We start from the raw sequence: 16,776 nt of genomic DNA on the forward strand, positions 1-16,776 counted from the left end.
TCTCTGTCTCCCCATCTAAGGGCCCTAAATACACACATACCACACCAACCATTCCCTACCTTCTTAACCTAATATATTTTTCATAGATTTTCTTACACCGGACCCCCTATTTATTGTGTTTATAATGGACTGTCTTTACTCAATAGAAGGTCAAATTCTTGAGTCCAGGGATGCTAATTGTTTGCTGCTGTATTAGCTCTGAGAAGTGTCCGGTAACCATTCATGATTCTCAGCTCATGGACCTTCCTGCTGCTCTCAAAAGAAATTCTGGGTTGCATTCAATGGGACTTGAACATCCAGGACCCTAATTATTTTCTGTAGAAAACAGTCTCAGTGGATATGCTGTTGTTCCTTGTCATCTTGACTTCTCTTTCTTTAAGAGAAGGGAAGAAAAGAGAGGATAAGATCTTTTTTCAATAACTTATTTTTCCTCCTTACAAAAAGTACCACATCTTGTTCCTTCTAGAAAATTAAGGGATCTAGATAAGCACCAGGAAAAAATTTAAAATCACCTACAATAATGGCCATAATCATTTTTTCTATTCATTTTTTCTAATAATGAAATCAAATATGTATTTTATATCCTGCACTTTTCACTAAGTGCTGTATATAAAAAATAGCTTGGCTACCAAATGTTATTCTATAGTATCAATCCTAATGGCTGAGTATGTAGACTATAATTTAGCCCTGAATATTGGATATTTAAATAGTTTAAAATTTTTCCATGTTATCAGCAAGGTGACACCCTTGAAATTAAATCTTCTAGCCTGCAATGTAAATGTCCTCATATTAAATTCCTAAAAGTGGAATTTGGAGATAGTCAGTGTTCCAGAATGTTAAAGATTTTCCCAAGTACTATCAATTTACACTGTCCCAAGATTGCAGGAAAGGACATGTGTTAAGGGTGCCTGAGAACTGTTGTCATCTTCAGCTATCATAGTCACCCCATGAAATAAGCACGACTGCCCTCAGGAATGAGCTCATGTGGGCTGTATTGAGAAGAGAATGAGTAAAGGATATTAGCTTAGAGGGAAAGGGTGCACATGGAATCTGGGGGCAGGGGTTTCTAAACACAGATTTTACCTGCAAAACTTTTGCCTTGAAGTGACCAATGTGCAAGCAGTAATATGGTAGAAAAAGCATAAACATGGTCTATGTATTTTTAGCTGCATTATTTTGCTCTTAATAAAATAATGTTAATTTTGATGTGAGCAATGCATTGGTTATACTTGATTTTTCTAAAAACCTTGGATTAACCTTTGAATAGCAATCTAAAGGTTTGCTGCTAAATTCTGTTTATTTCAATAGTTGGCATTAAAGGATTTATGTTTTTTATAGATAGAAAATGCAGTTTGCATGGCACAATAGAAAACAAATGGGGCAAAGTTTGCTAACACTATTAGTAACAATAGGGGATGAGAGTCATATTTCAAGCTGCTATAATTGTTTCAAGTGTTTTGCCAACTTCTGGTCAGATTAAAGTATGGTTCCGATATTGTCTTGGGGCTGACAGAGAATGCGTACTAAAAGGGGAGTAGGTCTTCCCTTGTTCTTTGTAGTTAAATTACTAAAATTCTCTCTCCAATGATGCTATTTATTTGTAAGAACATTTTAAAGACATTTGTCCATTTCATGAAGGTCCACTAAAGTCCAATAATATAACCTGTGAAATTTCTTTTTTTGTTTGTTTTATTTTTCAAGCATAAACTGAAATATGCTTCACTTCACAGGATGGAAACAGTTCATGGAGTCAGTAATGCTATCCACATTTCACTGCATGAAGTGCCCACATTTTTCCCCACAAAATCCTGCATATTCATCATGAAAAATGTCCCTGGACCAAGGGAGAGCACCACCACTCTTAATCCATAAATAAAAAGCTGGCAAAGACAACTGTTTACTCATTGTTCGGTGAAACTAAGATCTTCAATTTCCAGTATTTCTTCTTGCACCCACTTTAGAAATCACTATTGTAGAAAAAGAGCTTGTTATGCTTTCAAAAAATAAAATCACAATACAATGTAATGTGATTTCCAGTTTTCAAAGCACTTTCAGTAACTAAAGAGAGTTGTCTCTCTCACAATCTACACTCTTTTCCATCCATTCACTCCTTACCTCAACACTCTTTTCCCCGTCTAACAAATGGCTCACTCTGGTGACAAAAAAAAAAAAAAATACTTCTTCGTCTTCATCTGTCTCAATCCCCCTTAAACTGTCAACACAATTACCATGCTTTCTTTCTTTTTCTTTTCTTACAGCTTATTGAAGTATAATTTACTTACCATAAAATTTGTCTTTTTAAATGTAAAATTCGATTCTTTTAAAATAAATTTAGAGTCATTCAATCATCACCACAGTCCAATTATAGAATATTTCCATCATCTCAAAAATATCCCTGGGGTTACTTCATCCATTTCAAAATATCCATTTAAAAAATATGCCAGTTTTCTTAAAATACCCTTTGTTTAGTCCCATGGCAGCCCACTCAACTACTCAATTTTTCTCATAAGGTCTTTTTTTAACAATTCTTTCTTAGTCTCCTTAGCCTGTTCCTCCTATTCTATTTATCCTTTAGGTATCCTTACAGTATGGTCCAAAGTCAGCTCCCCTTACTCTGTCTCTTCTCTAAGCCTCCTCATCCATTGCATGACCTTAATAATCATCCTGTCTATGTCAAAACTTATTTTCCATGACGACTTCTTTTCTGGACTCTAGATCTTTATATGTTCACTTGTGTATCCGCTATCTTCACTTGGCTGAAACAATTTAACATATCTTAAAATGAATAGTATTCGCTGTCTAACCCAAACCTTTTCCTCCTCAGTGCTCATTTCTCAATAGAAACATCATGAACACATTGCACTCAGTAGCCCATATCAGAAAACTTGGGCATTCATAAAGAAGAATGAAATAATGGTGTGTGCAGGTAAATGGATGGAACCAGAGATCATCATGTTATACAAAGAAAACCAGGCTCAGAAGAACAAAGGTTGCATGTTTTCCTTCATATGTGGAAGCTAAACCCATAATATAAATGTGTGCATAAATACATATGTGATCTTACATACATACACACAGAAAGAGAGAGAGAGAATAGGATTATATTAGTAGGTCTGTCTGAGGAGACCATAAGGGAGCAGGAAAGAAAAGAAAAAGACAAAAAAGTAAATAATATTGAAACACAATGCATCTGTGTATGAAGATAGTATAATGTAATGCACTGTAAGCTGTTGAATAACAGGGAAGCATGGTAATAGAGAAAGAGTAATAAAAGAGATGGCTGATTTGATTAAAGTACCATATATACAAACACAATACATACTTGTGTGAAATACCAAGGCGAACCCCCCTTGAACAATCAATATACTCTTAAAAAATGAAGGGCATGAAGATAAAACAGGTTCTTTCTGTGGGAGGAGGAAGGGTAAGTGAAGAGGGTGAGGGAGAGCAAATATGGTGTATGTACTTTGTATACATGTACATAGAATGATACCTGTTGAAATTGCTCTAAGAATGGGGGGAATGGGAAGTGAGGGGAATCTAATTAAGATATATTGGAAACACATATGTAAATGTCACAATGTATCCCCCTCATACAACTATTACATGTTATATATACTAAAAAAAAAAAAAGTACCTCAAGTAACACTGAAAAAAAGAAAAGGAAACCTGGGCCCTCTCCCTAGTCTCCCATACCCAATACATCCCTTCTCTCGTCTCTATCACCAAATCTCCCTCTCTCACTCTTCCCATCTCAAGATTTAGCTTATAGGACTCTCTTATAAGGGAGCTTTCCTTCCTTGAATCCACATTCTTGGTCCATTTCCCTATAGTACTTCTTTCTCTCAAAGTGACAAAGAAAACCAGAGCCAAACAGGAGTTAAAGCAGTAAAAACAGATATTAGTCAGGACTATTGTAATGTGGGGAAAGAAATCTCAGTAAAACTGGGCTCAGGTTCAAACTCTGCACAGCCAAGTGGGAATTTATAACCAAGGAGTAGGGTAGGAATGGGTGAATGGGAAATTACTAGGAGGAAACATCAGCAGTAAGGAGCGATCTGGCTAAATTGACTCAGGATTCTTGCTGAAGACAGGCAAGAGTAATTAGACACCATTGGGAAGTATAGGGTTATAAAATGAAAAACCCATTTAGGTATCAAGACCTAATGGGGATACTCTAAACTGACTTGGCAAAGTACTTGCTAAAACTTGATTTTACAAGGAAACTCACGGAAGAGTACAGGAAAAGATTCAGGAGTTTTGCTTGAGCAAAGAATCTTTATCAATATCACTAGTGTTTGTTTTTTTTACTTTTTAGCCATGATCACAGCTATAATTAAATAGTAATCTATATTATTTAATGTCTACTTCCCTCCCTGGACTATAATCTCCAAGACAACAGGGGCAATAGCAGATTTGTTCCTGTACCCTTAGGAGCTGGCTTGATGCCTGATACACAGGAGGCCTCAATAAATACTTGTCTAAGGGCTGCATGATTTCATTTAGATCTTACAGCACTCCTGAAAGGTAACCAAGATCAAACTAAGATCATTTGTACTGCATAGGTAAAGAAATTAGGATTCTGAGAGGTAGGCAACTTGCCCAAAATCAATCACAGAGGATTCTGGAAGCATAAATAAAGTAGTGCATCAAGTAATTTAGAATGCCTGTTTAATCAAAACTGAGTAATTATTAGTGATGCTCATTATCATTAATATTGTTCAGTTTTTGAACAGGTTTTCCAAGGAAAGGAACAAAAGATGAAGTTAGCCTAAGGAAACAGAGTTTCAACTGTGCATCAATTTCTAAGGCTCATAAAATTAGTGTGAAGTAGAAATCAACATATGTCTAGTTACTTCATTCCAAGAAGGCTTAATCTTTGACCAGTCTATTATTTGTGCACACCATACATAGATGACTGATTAAATGAATCCACAACTTCTCCCACTCCTGTACTCAATCACTACATATTAAATAGACTGCTGTGAACCAAGGACTCCCTGGATACTAGATAGATAGTACCAGCCATGGGGATAGACAGTGCTATGCCTAACATAGACAGATGTTTGGACAGAAGAATGAGCCAAAACTTGAACCTCCATCTTTCTGACTCAAATTTTACTTGTAACCTCTTGAGCCTCACCATATACAAGGCTTTCCACAACTAGCCCTTTAATGGTACTATCTGCCCCACCAACCTGCCTCTATTGGTGATAAAGGAAAGCCAAAATGACTCATTATCAGAGTCAGGTGGGTCTAGGGTGAGTCAGCTTTGCCGAGGCATGATTTAATGGAAATGAGAATCTGTAGAAGGTTCTGCTCTCATAGTGGCCATGAATAAAGACATGAAAATGGAAAATAGATGGAACATCTACTTGTCTGTTCTTGAGAGAAATCAAATTTGCCTGGATAGAAAAGGATTACAGTTATTTTTGTACCCCAAAAGCAAAACCACAGTGAACACAATAGCATTAAATGGCATACCTGAAATGACAACATCTGCACAGACTCTCCCTCTCTGGTCTCTCCTCTCTCTGATGCTATCTAGCCAAAGTCAGAAATGGAAAGTACCTACATGTTAATGCACTGAATATATTCATAAACATTTGTTTTGAACTCTATTTTAAATTAGCAGTGAGCCCTTCAGATTGAGAGTTCATGGGAAGACTGTGTTTGTGAATCACTCTACAAACTCACCAGGCACTATATAGAATAAGCATGTGACTATAGATTGCCCTTTATGCTTCTGTGTTATTTAGCTAATAGCATAGGTCCAAGAGCACATTCTTATAAATGGTAGAATAAAATGTATACAAAATAATAATAAGATGAGCCAAAAATCTCAACAGATGGAGACATGAAAGGTTAAGGTTGACATTCCTTCTTTAAAGCCACAGTGATGGGGTGAGACTAGAGAAATGTCAAACAGAAGGGAGGTAAAACAAATTAAATTCACCTCAATAGCTGGCTTATGTCAAAATCTCAAAGGTGACTAAAAAGGCCTTTTAAGTCTAAATAAAGATGGGAAAATACCAATAATTATGCCTTCTATTTATCATTTTCAGGAGCTGGAGACATTTTACAAACTTTAGCTCATTAATCCTCACAACATGACTGTGAGTCAAGTGGATGACAACTGGTCTATCTAGTTTTGCAGAAAAGTGATGAGACCCAGGAGGCAGGATGAGTGGCAGAGATGCTGCACCATACCTGTAGAGCAGCCAGAGAAGAAATCCAAGCAGTAGCTACCAATTCTAAAATCTAACATTAAACCCACAGAAACCCAGAGCCCCAAAAGAAATTTGCTGTTATAGCACAAACGTAAGAGTCTAAGATCGGAAAGCCATACTCTAGCAGTGATCTGCCTGTACTATTATTCTCTGGCCTCTTTCTTCTGGCCTTTAATGAGAAATTTTCATTTGCTGTCACTCCTTGAAGGAGATCAAAACTAGGCATGGTTTTTGGTTGCTCCTCTTTTATTAAATATCACTACCTTGTTGATGTTAGGCTTGACCCTGTAACTGCTTTGGCCAATGAAATGTGAGCAGAAGTCACATTTGTCACTTTTGAAAAGAAGCTTTAAAAGCTAAAATGTGATTTCCCATATATATTTTCTCTGTGACATGAAATCTCATAGTTGAACGTGCCCCATCAATTTATTGAAAGTCACACAGCTAGAAATGGACAGAGCTAAGATTTGAACCCAGGTATTTGATCATCAGCACCTGTTCTCCTAACCATTATCCTATATTTCCACTGCTCTAATAGTGTAGCCTAAAAGAGTCAGGGTGAATTATTAAGAAGAAACCTTATCAGCAATTTCTTTAGGCATTGGGGAGAATGTGGTGTAGCCTTAGAAAGATAAGAGTTAATGAGACATGATTATTCTATATGTTTATATTTGTTCAAGTCTTTATGAAACAGGTATGCTTTTAATGTTAGGTAGAAGCCTGCTTATATTTCAAGAAACAAAAGACCAACTAGTGAGTTGGTAGGCTAACACCTGCCCTTAAGGATTCCAATTCTAATTCTGTACTTCTGACAATAATCTGGCTTCTGACAAGTGCTTTGTCCCTACCAACTTGTAAACCCCCAGTTCTTTTCTCCTTTTTTATGGCATTTTAAACGTTACTCTTTGCTGCAGACTGAATGTTTACATCCTCCCCTAACTCCCATCTGATGGTATTTGGAGGCACCTCCTTTAGGAGGTGGTTAGATTTAAATGAAGTCATGAAGGCAGACTCCACAATGTGACTAATGTCCACGCAGAAAAGGAACAAATCAGAGCTTGTTTTCTCTTCACTATCTGGGGACACAGGAAGAAGTCAGCCATGTGAAGCCAAGTAGTGAACTCTAACTTATTTGAATCTGCTGGCACCTTGACCTTGGGCTTCTCAGCTCCCATAATTGGAGATAAGTATCAATTACTAAAGCCATCCAGTGTATGATATGCTGTTACAGCATGACTAAAGCATCCCTCCTGATGATTATTCCTTGTTCCTCAGTTTTTTCTTCCCTGAAAGCAGATTGAAAATACAATTTTTGGTTACAAGTTTCTATTCTACTTCCTCATCTCAATAATCAGCCTCCCCATTAGCTCAGTTGCTCAGGACTCAGATTTGGAGTCATTCTTAACTCCACTCTTTCACTCTCTCTTCATTTGACTCATCAGCATATACTATCACTCTGTTTCCAAAGCAGATCCTACAGTATACCTTTTCTTCCATACCTATCCACTGCAATATAGACTCTGACCAGCATCACCACTCCCAGAACTACACCATTAGACCCCGAACTGCACCCCTGTTTCCATCAGTCTCCTACAAGCTGTTCTCCACAGAGCAAGCATGTGATCCTTCTCAAAGGTAATTGAGATTATGCTTTCCTCTTATGCTTCCAAGAGCATCCTTTTTGGTGATCCCTTGAATAATCAAGCATGCACCCGCTGAACACAGGATTGGGAAGAGATGCAATGCCACTGATCTTTTTAAGTCTTGGAAGCTACCTCCAGGACGTTGACTGCTCCCAACACACTTAGAAAAATCCAGAGTCCTTACTTCAGATGGGTTCAAAGAGCTACATCGTCTTCCCCTGCTGCCCACAAACCTATGCCTCTCTTGTTCTCTGCCTTCCAGCAGTGAAGGGAAGATTAGAGACAAGATCAGGGAAGAACAGGAACTAGGTAGAAATGGACATATCAAGACAAGAATGGAGTAGTCACAGAAGTAGTATTTGCAATTGTGTTTATAATGTATAGCATACTTAATATGTACCAGGCATACTCTAAGTCCTCTAGATATTATAATTCATTTGATTCTCACAATAAGCCTGTGAATTAGATGCTATTAATCATTCCATTTTAGGCATAAAGAAGTTGAGTGATTTGCCCTGACCACAGTCACTTAAACCATAAACAACTTTCCCTTCTATGGCCACTTAAGCTATAACCAGGACTTTACACCCAGGCTATTTCGCTCCTGCTTCTCTGTTCTTAACCCTTTGCTCTATCACATGGCTTTTCTGATGGTCACTTCAGGGCATCAACTGACTTCAATTTTTTTTTCACCAGGATTTAAAGTCCCAGGAAATGCACCATAATTGGAATGACTTGGATCACATGCTTAGCCCCTTAGCCAAGGAAAAGCATGTCACTTGTCTGACAACCCTCCTAAAACTGCACAGAAAAGACCAAAAGGAGCTCCCTCAAAGAAACTCATGGTCTCATCATCCAAAGCAAATGGAAAAGATCTTGTCCAGCCAAATACCAAGACTCTCTACCACATTGTTTCATTTTCTAATTAAGCTTTCTAAAATTTTCAAGATCTTCTCAGTCTATGATGTGTCTGTGATTTTCATGAACTCTGTAAAAAATCAGGAAAGAGTCATCACAAGACATTAATATATTTTACAGAAAAAAAGAATATTGAGGACTATTTCCTGACCTTTTAATGTATATCAGAGCACTGTGCTAACAGCTTTACATATAGTCTTATTTCACTCTCTCAATACACAGAGATATTCCACATGTGAGGACACTGAAGATTAGAAAGAAAGATCTAACAATTTGCCAAAGGTCACATAGCCAGTAGAGCTGAGACTTAAACTCTGATTTGTCAGATTAGAATTTTAATTTTCTTAATTTATAAAATATTAAGATATGCTTGACTGTATAAAACTTAGAGCAGTTCTTTTGGTAATGGGAAAACAATTCTAAAGATATATAATGTGTATAATATGTAAATTATTTTATAATAAAAACCTGAGAAGATTAAATTAAATCATAAATGTGAAAATATCTTAAAAGTTAAAGACACTAATCAGATGGAATGTATTATGCTATAACTGGCACAGGTTATTAAAATCACACATTGATTATAAAATGTATTGATTTAGTAAAATACCAAAAAAAAGACTTAGTTTTATAACAAAAGCATCATAACCCTGAGCTTTCTTTATGATCACACATTTTAGGTGTTGACAGTTCTGTGATCTCCAGCCCAGGGAAGGGGAGCAGGGGAAACAGTAGACAAGAGAAAAAAGACTGATGCTCTCCAGTTTCCTTAAATTAAGCAGGTTGCCCATGCAATTTAACTCTCTATTTCCTTGAAAAGAAAAATGTCGTTTCATATACAGAGAAGTTTTTGTAGGTAATAGCAATTTCCTTTTACTGCAAACCACTTTTTTTCTTTTCTTTTCTTTTCTTTTTTTTTTTTTTTGGTGGTACTGAGGTTTGAATTCAGGTCACAGACACAGCCTTTCTTCAAACCACTCTTTTAATGAAAAGGAAGACAATGCAGAGAAAATTGGTTTTGCCTAAAATATTGTGAGAAAATACCAATAAGAGAAGCATAAATAAATAAATCTATTATTAGTCTTACAGATCCACACATATGTGTTTATCTGTTTGTGAATATTTGGAGAGAGGAGTGCTGTGCCTACATATACCTGATCTATACAACAATATACACCATCTAGAATAGAAATATGCAGGCAAGGACTATTAGTCATAGATAGAAACTGCAGATATTCGGGTTAAGTTATTAACTAATTATACCAGGACTCTGGCCAAGTCATTCGATTTCCCTTTGCCCTTTGGTCTACCCCTCAATTGGGCACTACACAGAAACTCCCTGAAAACCAGATGTTACATCAAAGTCAATATTTTCTGGAGGCCAGCCTTGCTGCCTTCTTTGAAAAGCACTAAATTTAGAAGTAGCGTGCAAATAACATTGCTCAGATTAAACTCGCTTATTAGTAGCCCAGATGATAATCAAAAGCAAACAGATGGTCGCTTAATGAATGTTATTGGAAGGGAGGCATCTTTAAATATAGGATTTGTGTGAAAAGTTTGCTTTTCTTACAAGTTATTTTGATGATTATATTGGAATGCTGACATCTCTTTTCAGAATATAACTCTGTGGAGCCTCACATAGGCATGTTGAAAAAGATCAAAGCTTTGGACAGCCAACGAAAGGTTTCTCCAAGTCTAATAAGCAAAAGTATGCAGTTGAAATGGAGATCAAAAGCCTTAATGGAAAGCATATAGTTATTCAGAGAGCCAGATTGTATATTTTAAAGAATCAGAGATATCAAGTATACCGCACTTTTAGAAACCTGACATGTGAAACCAAATGTATACCAATGCCAAAACAGAGAAATGTTGCTTGTTTTACAAAATAAAATATAAGATTCCTTATCACCCAAATACCTAAACATGTTTGAAACAGGATTTGATTTATTGTTTTTTTTAAAAAAGTGTGATTTTGCTTGCTCAGCAAAAATTAGTTTAGTGGCTACTGAACTAATTTTACCTCCCCTTCAATACGAGGACAGAATTACCAAATATACTTAAAAAACAGGCAAGATAGCATTCTTTCTACCTGTCTACTAAAGACTCAACCAGTATCTACTCATGTTATTAATGACTAATGATAGTTATATAATTGATATTAACTAAATATTTCTAAATTTCTGATAATCTAAATATTTCTAAAATTCTAGATGCCAGGCAATTTTATAGAAGATATTTGTCAAAAAATTAACACACATATTAGTTTTCCTGGCATAAAAATCAGGTTGATAGGTAACAACTCTACAGAGGCATTGTATCATTCAAGGTCTATCCAGAACAGAGAAACCACATCAGTTTTTGCACAGATAGAAATAAATATAAAGTATTTTTAATTATATATAAATTTGTTAACTAGGTAAGGGAAGGGGTAAAAAGAAAACTCTAAGTAGTAATGTGTTTCCAAGTGTTTATAAGCAGTTGTCTAGTTGGGGACACCTGACTTGAAGCATTCACCAGTTTCCATAGTTTATTTAAATCCTCCCACTATTTGGTGGGTTTCATTCAGAGATTTCATTTCCAGCTGTCAATAGTTTAATTACTGCTTGAAAAATTTTGTGAAAACTTCAAGAAACAGTTAACAACCCTGGGACTGATGAACAAAAGAAAGAGGCTGGAATTACTAAAACTTGCAAGTTTGGAGGAGTAACCCTTGCAGAGGGGAAACTTAGTAACTAGTACTGATGAGAGAGTGAAATGGAAGCCCCACTGGCCTGAGACACCAACCCCTAAAAAATAAGGTTTGTTTGATGTTGTGTCTGTGAGGCAGAGAACAATATTTGAAAGTGTCAGAGAAACTACAAACTGGATTCAAATCTTTCTATCAAAAAGAACTGTCATTGCCAGGATGGATGACCATTGTGAAAGCAAGGACAGGAAGCAGACCAAAAGCCAACAGAGAGAAGTGTACCCCATCTTTCTCCTCCACTAGCAGCTTTCCTCTAGCACCCCCTAATGAAACAGTAACAGGGAACTGCCAACAATGCTAAAATATGTTTTGCCAAGTCTCAGCCTCAATGTTTTGGAACTGAATCTAGAAAAAGAGGATTTAAAGATGAAAAACAACATTTTACTAAGTGGCACAGCAATCCTAATAACCTGTAATCCTAGCTACTTGGGAGGTGGAGATTGGGAGGATCACAATTTGAGATCAGCCCAGGCAAAAAGTTCATGAGCCCTCATCTCAACCAATAAAAACTGAGTATGATGGTATGCATTTATAATCCCAGCTATGTAGGAAGCGTAAATAGGAAGATCATGGTCCAGTACAGCCTGAGCATAAATATAGGACCCTCTTCAAAAAATGACTAAAGCAAAAAGGACTCAGGGTATGGCTCAAGTGGTAAAGTGCCTGCCTAGCAAGTGTGAGGCCCTGAGTTCAAACTGCAATACCACCAAAAAAAAAAAAAAGAAAGAAAGAAAAAGGAAATGTCATTGAAAATCACACAGGCAGATGCTGAATAATGGTGTTCAAATATCAGTCTTCTAACTTCATTTTACAATGAAGCCTTTTAGCCACAAATGCACAATTTTTAGAAAGAAATACCAAAATATCAGCACCACATTCATTAGAGGTTTACTTGGGAAGAATTCAGATTCATATTCCTGAGGATATATAGCAGATATTCTGCTATCCTGACGGTTCTCACTCATGGTCATTGCTTAGAAGAGTTACAATAACATACAAGTGCTAGGTCAATCTGTTAAAGTTTGGTTCTACTAGAAGTAATATAAAGTAATATAAAATTTGTAAAATAAAAACCATAAAATCAGTGACCTAAATAATTCAGTGGTTTCATTTTCTCATCTAAAACGAGTTCAGAGTTTAGTAGTCCAAGAATAATATAACATTCTGATGCCTTCAAGGATATAAATTCTTCCCCAAATTTCTGTTTCATTATTCTTCCTTCACAGGTATATTCTATTTTCATGGTGTCTAACTGTGGCAAATATCAAATATTGGGTCTATGTTCTAGTTGAAAAGTAGGGACAGCCAAAGGGTAGCTAATACTGCTGCTTTTGGAGAGCTTTCTCAGTAGCCCTGCCCAGGAGCTTACACTCATCTCATGGTCCAGAGCTGTGTCACAAGGCTACCCCAAGCTGAAAGGGAGACCTGGGCATATTACCGGGGCATATTGCCACCCAATAAAATAGGAGTTCACTTAGTTTGGGGGGAAAACTGAAAAGAAGATTGTTTTGACAGTTACACACATCAGTTACAAAAGGTAAGCAAGACTTAAAGGCTCAACAAATAACCTATCCTCCTTCACTTACTCATCTGTCTTTGCCTTTTCCCAGCTTCTTCACTTTTCCATTGACATTTGTGATTCAAATTTCCCAAGGCAGCCTCAGTTAAAAGTAATCCATCCCTTTATGCCTATTAAATATCTCATACTTGCTAACCCACATGTTCTGACTTTGGTTTGGAAAATATGTGTCAATGTAAACTGCTTACTTGTTTTCTGGAATATTCTTCAACAACCTTTAATTCCTCTCAATTCTCAGTTCGGGGACAGCTAACCCTAAGCCTAAGGTTCTAAGATGGCCCCTTGCCAGTTTTCCTTTCTTTTCTTTTGCTTTGACTATGTTGTTGAACTTTCATCCTTCTCAGTAATTTAACATTTGGGGGCCTTGGAAACATTTTTGGACCACACTGAATGAAATATGCCAAATAGGCATATTAAACCTCATTTGGAATAATCTTCCCCTTCAACAAAATGTGTACTATGCTTTTTATCCAAGGCAATTGTGATTTTGAAGAGTGAAAATTAGGAGAACCTAATTGTTAGGAGACCCTAAGACTCTTTGAGCTATTAATCTCTCTTTCACTCTTACTTCATGTTATCTTAGCCATAATAAATGCAACCTTAAACAGTGGGTTGGTTTCAAGAAATGGGGAAGTATTCCGAAGAGACACGGTACTCAGCAGCTACTCTCCTGGTCTTCCTCTCACACCCTTACTCTTTCTCCAGGAGATGATTGGCTATGAGAAGTACTAGTCAAACTCAAGGGGACAAAGACTTGCCAGGAAAAGTCTGAGGTAAGAGGCAGGCAACACATCATAATTTGTATGCAATATCTTGCTCTTCTTTTTAGCAGATTGTCATTTATTGATCTATGTGTGTGCACTTAATTCTACATACGTATGCAACAACCACAGCAGACCCTTATGCATTTTTCCCTTTTTTACTCAGTTTTTTTCTTTTATTGTGTTTGTATAGCACCACAATATAAAACATCTACATGCATTATTTTAAATTATGCATTTGCCTTGTAATTGACCTAGATTTATTACAAATTCATTTGAATGGTGGGTACAGACATCACAGAGAGTGATTCTGACTTGTATAAGAAAAATATTCTAAAACCCAATATATTTTAAAAAGGAATTAAGCCAGAGTTATATGAGATTTAGCAAAAAAGAATACTAACAGCTATCATGTTTCAAAGTATCAATTAGATAATAAATTACATTTTCACATAGAAACTCTAGTACTGCCACTTATAAATCATAATGTATAACAACCAGTAGTATAGAAAATAAATTCAGCAGTTTATCCAAACATTGTTATATACGAAACTTTAAAAAACTGTAAATAAGTCTTTATACTCTCATTTTGATTCTCAAGACTATGCTGTATTTCTTTCAAACATACTTACTGATGTTGTGCTTTACTGTTCATTTTGCAAACAAGTTGGTTTTGTTCTTCACTTTTCTCTCTAAGCGCAGTTTCCAGGTTTAATATTTTAATTTGGAAAGCCCTGTCTCTCGATGACATTTTCTCCATTTCTTCAGAAACCTTTTGTCTTCCTCCTTCTAAAGCAGCTTCCAACTGCCTGGCCAGCGCAGTATATTCTTCTGATTTCTCTTTAAGCTTAGATTGCCATGCTTAAGACATTCTTCTTAGTCTGCCAGCTTCTTTTCAAGTTCCTTATTCTCCACATCCATCTGTTCTAATTTTTGTTTAAGGTTTTCACACTTTAACTGAATAAGATAATTTTCCTCCTCAAGAGAAAATTTTGTCCGAAGACTGTGATTTCCATCAACCTTCTCTAATTTTTCGTTTTTGTTTTTTGTTATTAGGCTATTTTCATGTAGCAAATTTTCTAATCTGCTTTTTACCATTTCAGCTGCTTCTTGCAAGTTTTGTACCTGAGTTTTATATACTTCTACAAGTGTTTTCTGTTGTTTTTCTATTTCTTGCAATTCTAAGAGTTCATTTTCAACACAAACAACTTCATCTTTCAAAGTAGCAAATGTAGTCTTTAATTTTGTATTCTCAAGATTTAGAGTTTCACTTTCATATTCAAGTGAGTGAAGTTTTCTAAGAATTCCTTCACATGAATTTTTTTCCGTGAGTTTCCATTCCTTTAGGTCTTCCAAAAGATCAGTGATTTGCTTTTTTCATTGTTTCTATCTGAACTCCCAATTCAGTTTTTTCAATTACAGTTTTCTCATAACAACTTTTCCAGGCAATGGAAGCTGAAACTGTTTCCGACAACTTGACTTCCTGATCTCTAATTTGGGAAGTAAGGTGTTTGATATCTCCTGTAAAATGCTCCAGACTTTGCTGACAAATTTTAGATGCCTTCTTTAGAGCAATAGCTGTTTGTCTTCTTTCTTCTTTCACTGCTACAGTCTCATGCTTATTTGTTCTCAACTGTAAGATCCATTTGGCTATTTTGTTTTCTAAGCTCTTTATGTATTCTTTCAATTTGTCATTCTCTGCTTCCCTTCTATGAATTTGGAGCTGTAGTCGTTCATGTACTACTTTTACTGATTGAGAAAAACAATTTGCTTTCAAAGCATTTGCCTTTTTATTCTGAGACAAACATGAAAGTTCTTGGATATATGACTCCTTTTCAAGAATCTTCTTAAGATTAATATTTTCATTTTCATTATCAGTGACATTCTTTAACAACATACTGGGTAAACTGTCTCCTGTTTGTTTGTAGTCGGTCTGTCTAAGAAAATGGGCTAAGGTTAGCTTTACACATTTAAATGTATCTAATTCTTTTGTTAATATTTCCTTCTGTTCAGAAATCTTCAAATTAGATGCAGAAAGATTCACATTTGCTAAACTAATCTCTTCAATAGTATTCTTAAACAAAGGTAAAAGTAATTCTGCAGAACAGGTTGCCAACTCAGCTTCCTTAAGTGACCCCTCCAATTGGGCCTTTTCACTTAGGATGTCCAGCTTCAGGCTTCTGAATTGACTGCCACTGTCATACCACGGTAAATGTTCTTTCATTGGAGTACTTTTAAGATGGGAAAAGAGTTCCTCTGAATGACTTCCATCATTGGTAGGTTTCTCCAAAAATTTAGTAAATGGATTTATATTTAGCTTCAAAACAACTTCTCCACAGATGCTGGAAGAATTGTTAACAACTCCATGCAGTCTGCAATCAGAAGACTACCAAATTCTTTGGGCCCCATGGGAAGAATCCATCACAGGACATGTGGGTGTAAAGGGAGTTTAAAGTTAGGAAAGCAAAATACAAGAGGGAGCATTGTGGGTGCAAGTGGAGTCTGGAGGCCAAGAGCTTTACTCAGTTTTTAGTAGATTTTTTTAAGGAATAGTTTTAGATTTACAGGGAAAATGAGCAGATAGTTTTGTTTTGTTTTTTAAAGGTAAAAATCAAGACAGTTCCCATATAACCTTTCCTGCACAGTACCTCCCATTACTATCTTTTATTAGTGCATTTGTTATAGTTGCTGAACAATACTGATACATTGCTACTCACTAAAGCCCATAGTTTATTTAGATTTGCTTAGTTTTGACTTAACAACCTTTTTTGTCCCAAGATTCTATCCAGGGTACCACGTTACATTTAATCTACATGTCTCTTTAGGCTCTTCTTGGCTGACAGTTTCTAGGACTTTCCTTGTTTTTTATGATCTTGACCATTTTAAGGAATACTGGTGA

The 16,776-nt window shown here is 36.1% G+C and overlaps 1 pseudogene; it reads right to left on the reverse strand.

Moving 5' to 3' along the window:
• Positions 1-14,403: 14,403 nt before the first annotated feature.
• The window catches only part of LOC109690631 (protein BCAP pseudogene), a 38,993-nt pseudogene continuing 36,620 nt past the window's right edge, over positions 14,404-16,776 (reverse strand).

This window comes from Castor canadensis, chromosome 9, assembly GCF_047511655.1.
Source record: "Castor canadensis chromosome 9, mCasCan1.hap1v2, whole genome shotgun sequence".
Classification (NCBI taxonomy): Eukaryota; Metazoa; Chordata; class Mammalia; order Rodentia; family Castoridae; genus Castor; species Castor canadensis.